The sequence below is a fragment of the Ranitomeya variabilis genome, chromosome 5, assembly GCF_051348905.1.
Source record: "Ranitomeya variabilis isolate aRanVar5 chromosome 5, aRanVar5.hap1, whole genome shotgun sequence".
Lineage (NCBI taxonomy): Eukaryota > Metazoa > Chordata > Amphibia > Anura > Dendrobatidae > Ranitomeya > Ranitomeya variabilis.
This window is the reverse complement of record NC_135236.1, coordinates 679,239,777-679,247,494: the sequence shown is the minus strand read 5'-3', so window position 1 is coordinate 679,247,494 and position 7,718 is coordinate 679,239,777. Positions and strand designations below refer to the sequence as shown.

The 7,718-nt window shown below is 44.6% G+C and overlaps 1 pseudogene; it reads left to right on the top strand.

Moving 5' to 3' along the window:
• Positions 1-3,628: 3,628 nt before the first annotated feature.
• Positions 3,629-6,372, top strand: LOC143777051 (E3 ubiquitin/ISG15 ligase TRIM25-like; annotated as a pseudogene).
• The last annotated feature ends 1,346 nt before the right edge of the window (positions 6,373-7,718 follow it).

Sequence of the window (7,718 nt, the reverse complement as noted above, 5' to 3'; positions counted from 1 at the left end):
TCGTCCCCTGGATGGGCCTTATCCCCTCCCCTGGATGTTTGTAGCTAAATCTACCAAAACCTATGAAGGATCATAACTTCCCAACAGAAGAACATAGGGAGGCGGTTCTGACGCCTTTGGATCCGGACAGGTCCCCGTTACGCTTGCATACCAAACACAGCTTTGCTACATGGCTTCTACCTGCCGATCTTTGTATCTTCCCACCCTAGGGTTCTATAAATAATCGAGACCCTGGAAGGCGTTCGGCCTGTTCCCGAGATCTCAAAATTGTAACTGGTGTGACTGGAATGTAGATAACTCCCTATTCTCCTTATGAAATCTTACTTGACTGGAGGAAGTTTGAATTAAGCAGTCACATAGCATGGAATCCACAGGTGGTCATCCTGTATGAGCCTAGATACTAGCTGATGGGGCTGGGCCACATGCTGAGCCATGTGTCCTGTTACAGCTACACATGCTGAAAAAGTCCCCCCATATTCTTTACTATAATGCACTCCCCATGGACCTCCATATAGTATCATGCACCCCATAGTCCTCTTTATGGTATAATGCACTCCCCATAGTCCTCCATATAGTCTAATGCAACCCATATTCCTCCTTAAAGTGTAATGCACTCTCCATTAAAAAAATACAATATTCACCTCTCCTCCTTGTTCCCCCTTTCCCTCTGTTTCTGTGGTCAGTGTTTTGAAGCTCTGTCCTCACATTTACACTGGGATAAGAGGCGGTAATTCCAAACAACTCCTAGCCCAGTGTGAACTGAGATGAATGATTACAATAGGAACGATGATACGAGACGGTTTAAACAAGTCACTTAATTTTGCTCCCTATGTATAAAGTGGCTTTTGGGATATATCCTTATGGAATATACCATCTTCCGTCCTGTTTGGTTTTTAGCAGTTTTTAATTTGCATGTTATTTGATGTGTGATTGTTAAAAATGTTTTGTCTTTTTTCTCCTTTTTTAGTTTGCACTTTAAAGTGGTATCCTCTCCTAAGGCTTTTACCCCCCTCCTGTTCAGGCAAAGAGAAATCTACAGGTGGTGTGATTTCCCTATGTTCCACAAATTTTTGCCGAAACTTGTGATCCCGCAGGTCAAGAGAAACTTGCAACCAGCGTTACCTCTCCAATTTTACTAATAATCACTGTATAGCATGTTGTACTATTTATAAGAAACCAATTAGATAAAGGTTTTAATGCACTGTTGATCTCTTGGCAGCAATGAGGTGATACAGTGGGGAAAAAAAGTATTTAGTCAGCCACCAATTGTGCAAATTCTCCCACTTAAAAAGATGAGAGAGGCCTGTAATTGACATCACAGGTCGACCACAACTATGAGAGTCAAAATGAGAAAACAAATCCAGAAAATCACCTTGTCTGATTTGGAAGATTTATTTTGCAAATTATGGTGGAAAATAAGTATTTCGTCATTAACAAAAGTTCATCTTAATATTTTGTTATATCCTTTGTTGGCAATGACAGAGGTCAGACGTTTTCTGTAAGTCTTCACCAGGTTGGCACACACTGTTGGTGGTATGTTGGCCTATTCCTCCATGCAGATCTCCTCTAGAGCAGTGATGTTTTGGGCCTGTCGCTGGGCAACACGGAGTTTCAACTCCCTCTAAAGGTTTTCTATGGGGTTGAGATCTGGAGACTGGCTAGGTCACTCCAGGACCTTCATATGCTTCTTACGAAGCCACTACTTCGTTGCCCTGGTGGTGTGTTTGGGACCATTATCATGCTGACAGACCCATCCACGTTTCATCTTCAATGCCCTTGCTGATGGAAGGAGGTTTGCACTCAAGATCTCACGATACATGGTCCATTCATTCTTTCATGTACGTGGATCAGTTGTCCTGGTCCCTTTGCAGAGGAACAGCCCCAAAGCATGATGTTGCCACCCCTATGCTTCACAGTAGGTATGGTGTTGGTAGGTAAGGTATCCGAGTCCCTGGCGGCATATTGTGTTACTGATGGTAGCCTTTGTTATGGTGGTCCCAGATCTATGCAGGTCATTCACTAGGTCCCCCCATGTGGTTCTGGGATTTTTTCTCACCGCTCTTGTGATCATTTTGACCCCACGGGGTGAGATCTTGCGTGGAGACCCAGATCGAGGAAGATTATCAGTGGTCTTACATGTCTTCCATTTTCTTATTATTGCTCCACAGTTGATTTAATCACACCAAGCTGCTTGCCTATTGCAGATTCAGTCTTCCCAGCCTGGTACAGGGCTACAGTTTTGTTTCTGGTGTCCTTCCACAGCTCTTTGGTCTTAGCCATAGTGGAGTGTGACTGAGTTTGTGGACAGGTGTCTTTTATACTGATAAGAAGTTCAAACAGGAGCCATTACTACAGGTAATGAGTGGAGGACAGAGGAGCCTCTTAAAGAAGAAGTTACAGGTCTGTGAGAGCCAGAAATCCTGCATGTTTTTAGGTGACCAAATACTTATTTTCCACCTTAATTTGCTAAATAAATCTTGCCAAATCAGACAAGGTGATTTTCTGGATTTGTTTTTTCATTTTGACTCTCATAGTCTACCTATAATGTCAATTACAGGCCTCTCTCATCTTTTTTAGTGGGAGAACTTGCACAATTGGTGGCTGACTAAACACTTTTTCCCTCACAGGATCTATGATAAATCATGATTATAGAACCTTCAGTTCAGGGTATGGCTGCTGTGTATGTGCACCCGCCGGCTACCTGCATCCACCCAGTGATACTCGGCGTCCTTTGTGCCTGGCTATGAGCTAAGGCAACTGCCGTTCTTCTGCTCATGCGCACTGTGACGTGACTGCCGGGTCACATGGGAGAGGTGTGGCTGGCCGGGGGCGCATGCGCCATTCTAGTGCATCCTTGGGTGAACATGGTCACATGAACCCCATGTGACTGATTACCAGGGATCTATAAAGGTCCTGTTGGAGAGTGTCACAATACCTCCCCTTGAGAAAGCATGGTGTACTGAACAAGCGAAACGCGCGTTGGGGTTGTTAAATTCTGCGTGATTCCCTCATCCCTTCATAAACTTGGGTAAGATGCCTTTTCAATTTTATGTGCTATGTAGCTACTTAACTTGAATTGTAGGCTGACTCTTTCTCTGCAATTGATTACTGGAGCGTGTGTAGCATTCTCATACTTATGGAAGACGTGGCTACTGAGGAATTATAGGCTCCCTCTAAAAAACAATTGCTTCTATATGGCAACACGCTTTGACCCACCATTTAAGTGATGTGTATAGAATGTAACGTTTATCTATGGCTGGGTGTCACTATTGCATATCCTTTTTTTTGCACGTTTTAATGCATTATGTAATTGTCTGTTAATCATATTTAATAAAGAATTTTTCTACTCTTTTGAAACATACACTCTATTTTCTCCCTTCTTGCTGTTGTACTCATTTTGCCTTCTTTCATTACAATGATTGTTACTTTCTTTGCTGATAAAACCCATTTATATGACTGAAAGTCAGACAATCAGCAAAGCAGGTACAGAAATATAACAGAAGTGATGGTCCTGCCCTCCAGAGCCTATAAATCAGTAGGAAAATGTTTATCTTGGTGAAGAAGCAAAGATCAAAGTCTAGAATAATAAAGTATATGCTGGGACTCTCCCTGCTGTCAGTAATGGTTTCTCTGCTCCTCAGTAGCGTCAGCCATGGCTTCTGCTGATCTTAGACACGAGCTGAACTGCTCCATCTGTAAGGACATTTATACAGATCCTGTAACCCTGAGATGTGGACACAACTTCTGCCGGGTCTGTATTGATAGATTGCTGGATACAGAGGGCGGGTATGGAGTTTATTCCTGTCCTGAATGTAGAGCCACATTTCGGAAGTGGCCTCCACTACAGAAGAACATAGCTCTGTGTAATGTAGTGAAGAATTTCCTGTCTACTCAGCCAGATCAGGAGGAGATCACCGGGATCTGCTGCTCTTACTGTGTCAGCTCTTCTGTACCTGCCATTAAGTCCTGTCTACACTGCGAGGCTTCTATGTGTGATCAACACCTGAGAGTCCACAGCAAAGGACCAGAACATGTCCTCACTGATCCCAGCACTTCTCGAGACCAGGAAATGTTCTGTCCATAAGAAGATCCTGGAATATTACTGCACTGAGGACGCTGCTTGTATCTGTGTGTCCTGCAGTTTGGCCGGAGAACATCGGGGACACCGGGTGGAGATGCTGGATGAGGCCTCTGAGAAGAAGAAGGAGAAACTGAGAAATGGTCTCCAGAAACTGATCACAATGAGAAAGAAGACTGAGGAAACAGTCCGGAGTCTGGAGGAGCAGGGGAGAAAAGCTCAAGAAAAAGCATCTAGAGAGGCCGAGAGAGTCACTGCCCTGTTCATAGACATCAGGAGACGGGTGGATGAACTGGAGGAAAAGGTCCTGAGTGACATTTCCAGGTGGGAAGAGGACATGTCACTGTCTGATGTGATCCAGAAGCTGGAAATAAAGAAGGACGAGCTGTCCAGGAAGATGAGGCACATTGAGGAGCTGTGTGACATGATGGATCCACTGACTGTCTTACAGGATCCAGACATCGGTAACTTGTGTGATCCTGAGGAGGAGGGAGATGAGGACACAGGAAGACATGATGGAGGTGATCGGGGTGCGGAGTTGATCTCACACAAATCTCACACATTATTTGCTATGATAAGAGATATAAATGTGATCTTCTATGGGGAGGGTCCTGCAGACATATTACTGGATGTAAACACGGCTGGTAATAATCTTCTTATATCAGACGACCTCAAAACTGCGACCTGGACAGAAATATGGCAGAATCGTCCAGAAACAGCAGAGAGATTCGAGTATAATCAGGTGATGAGCGGGAGGAGATTTACCTCAGGACGACATTACTGGGATGTGGAGATCAGTAGATCTGTATTGTGGATGGTGGGGATGTATTATCCCAGTATAGACAGGAGACGTAATTCACACATTGGAGATAATAACAAGTCCTGGGGTTTATATGGAGGAGTGTGGTGTAATAATCAGTATTTGGTGAGACATGACAGTAAAGTGGTCCCGTTACCTCACCAGATCTCCAGTGATAGGTTCAGGATATGTCTGGATTATGAGACCGGTCAGCTGTCCTTTTATTAGCTGTGTGACCCCATCAGACACTTACACACCTTCACTGCCGCCTTCTCAGAGCCCCTTCATGCTGCGTTACATGTATGTAAAGGATCTATAAGTATATCAGGAGGAGCAGCTGTGAGGAATGATATCTGATTGGTGGACTGTTCGGCCTATCAGATACAGCAGTGTGAGGGCCCTTTTCCGCGTCGTCCTTCTTACATGATTATAGTGATTTTCCTATATAACAGTGTAGTGATCGCTCCTCTTAAAGGGATATCCCAGAATGTATAATTTTACAATCTACCTGTAGACTAATAACTCTCTATAGTAACGTGGCCTCCAGATCCTGTCTGGTTCATTTCTTACATCTTTTTCTGGCTCCAGTTCATCCGTAATTGCGTCTCTTCTCAGTGTGAAGTTGGTGGTGCTTCTGTACTGACCATGTCACCACTATAAACTACATTTCTCATAACCCCCTCCTCCAGCTGCTCTGTGACCTGCTAAAACAACCCAACAATACTCAGCATCATCCATCATGGCATCCGGCATCTACATTGTGATACCTCCTGATGAACCGTGCTACTGACGGGGAAACGCGTCGGGATGCATGTGATTCATGCTGAGTATACTCCCAGTTGTTTTATCATGTTCATTGAATAGTTTTGGGGCTATTTTCTATGTGGCAATAATGCTGTGGGTATGATTAGTATATCCACTTAAATCCACTTAATTAATATTATCACTTGTCCTCTAAATCACGTATGATGGTCACCCATTGGGGAGATGCATCTAAGCCCATTTGTCAAATGCATCATGTGGCAAATTAGTGCTATCAAGGAGTTCCAATTATGAAATTGGATGATTTTTTATATATTTTGCTGCCTGTTTGGATACCGGTTGATGAATTGTAGGGATTAGTTTTATAAATTCTCTTCATCTCTGCACTATTATTGAATTGTTTTTCCACCAATATCATAAGGGTTGGAATAGGGCACTGAGGGACAGCCCATGGTGAGTGGGGGCACCAAAATCGTTTCTTTAGGGTCCCAACCTCCACAGTTATGTAGGTGCAAATTAGGCCTAGTGTAGGGTATCTGCAGGTTAGTTTATCGTTAGGTCCCATATTTTTGGTATATACCTGTTCCATTGGGTTGGAGGTATTGAAATATTAAAGGTTAATTTTTAATAGAAATATATGTTTACGCTCCCTCTTCCCACTGCCCTGCAGTGGTGGCAGATGGGGTAATAAAGGGTTAATGTCACCTTTGTATTGTAAGGTGACATTAAGCCGGCTTAGGGTACCGTTACACTAAACAATTTACCAACGATCACGACCAGCGATACGACCTGGCCGTGATCGTTGGTAAGTCGTTGTGTGGTCGCTGGGGAGCTGTCACACAGACAGCTCTCCAGCGACCAACGATGCCGAAGTCCCCGGGTAACCAGGGTAAACATCGGGTTACTAAGCGCAGGGCCGCGCTTAGTAACCCGATGTTTACCCTGGTTACCATCGTAATGTAAAAAAAAACAAACAGTACATACTCACATTCCAGTGTCACGTCCCTTCCCGTCTGCTTCCCGCACTGACTGTGTAAGTGCCGGCCGTAAAGTAAAAGCAGAGCGCGGCGGTGATGTCACCGCTGCGCTCTGCTTTACGGCCGGCACTCACAGTCAGTGCGGGAAGCTGAAGGCGAGGGACGTGACACCGGAATGTGAGTATGTACTGTTTTTTTTTTTTTACATTACGATGGTAACCAGGGTAAACATCGGGTTACTAAGCGCGGCCCTGCGCTTAGTAACCCGATGTTTACCCTGGTTACAAGCGAACACATCGCTGGATCGGTGTCACACACACCGATCCAGCGATGACAGCGGGAGATCCAGCGACGAAATAAAGTTCCAAACGATCTGCTACGACGTACGATTCTCAGCGGGGTCCCTGATCGCTGCTGCGTGTCAGACACAGCGATATCGTATGGATATCGCTGGAACGTCACAGATCGTGCCGTCGTAGCGACCAAAGTGCCACTGTGAGACGGTACCCTCAACTAATGGAGAGGTATCAATAAGACACCTGTCCATTACTAATCCTATAGTTGATAAAGGGTTAAATAAACACACACACACACATGCAGAATAAAGTATTTTAATGAAATAAAACACTAAACACTGTTTGACCATTTTATTGTTACTGGTAATCCATGCGAAGCCCTCGATCTCCTGAAATAAAGGAAAAAAATTAAAAAACAACAATATACCCATACCTGTCCAGCGTACAGTCAGTCCCACGCCGTAATCCATATCTGGGGTATGTACAGTTTACAACCGGGAGCGGTGCTAATGCGACCGACCCGGCTGTAAACTACTGGGGAATGAATGAAATGCTGGGAGCGGAGTTTCAGTGACTATCGGTGATGTCACCGAAGCAGCGCTCCCTCACAGCATGAACTCTTGAGCGTTGGAAAATGCCAGCATGTATGTACATAGAAATTACAGGACCCCAAAGAGAAGAGGAGGGGGCCTAGGACTAATCCTTGAAGAACCCCAACAGTAAGGGGAAGATGAGAGGAGAAGGAGCCAGCAAAGGATACAGTGAAGGAGAGGTCAGAGAGGTAGGAGGAGAACCAGGAGAAAACG